The following is a 516-nucleotide window of genomic DNA, read 5'->3' on the forward strand; positions in this document are numbered from 1 at the left end:
CATATGACAATGAAATACACAAAGTCTGGTGTGTAAACTTGAGCTTTTGATGTACCCCAAAGAAAATTGGCCCTAGTAAAACAAAAAATCAGGCCATTTTCACATCTTGGGACGTAGGGGACACCAGCTGAAGGCTTGTGGTTCTTAGGGATTAATAGATGGGCAAAGCAATCTCAATCTCAATGTGTCATTCATGTTGAAGTGTAGGGCACTAAGTGCTAGTGTGCATCACGTTTATATGGGGGTTGGTTGCTTGGTGAGGATAGCTAGATTAGGTGTTTTATGTATGTTTTCTTAGGTGTACAAGAGTAAGTTGGTGAAATGAGTCTGCTTTGTTTGTGTGTGTATTATGTGTTGTGGGAGCCTATTCCAGTCATGAATGGTTGCTGGAAAATATTAGTGGTTATAAGAATGTATTTGAGTGATATTTTATGCATTTCTGGTCATGAGTGTTGCTCGTACTGGTCATGTTTACATGGTGTAAGCAGTCTTGTTTTCTTATGTTTATTTGATTGT

General features: G+C 38.6%; 1 protein-coding gene across 1 annotated transcript in view; it reads left to right on the forward strand.

Moving 5' to 3' along the window:
• Positions 1 to 516, forward strand: part of LOC119591268 (protein abrupt-like) — a gene marked incomplete in the record, with an annotated part of 18,155 nt that overhangs the window by 4,525 nt on the left and 13,114 nt on the right.

Source organism: Penaeus monodon, chromosome 28 (assembly GCF_015228065.2).
Source record: "Penaeus monodon isolate SGIC_2016 chromosome 28, NSTDA_Pmon_1, whole genome shotgun sequence".
Classification (NCBI taxonomy): domain Eukaryota; kingdom Metazoa; phylum Arthropoda; class Malacostraca; order Decapoda; family Penaeidae; genus Penaeus; species Penaeus monodon.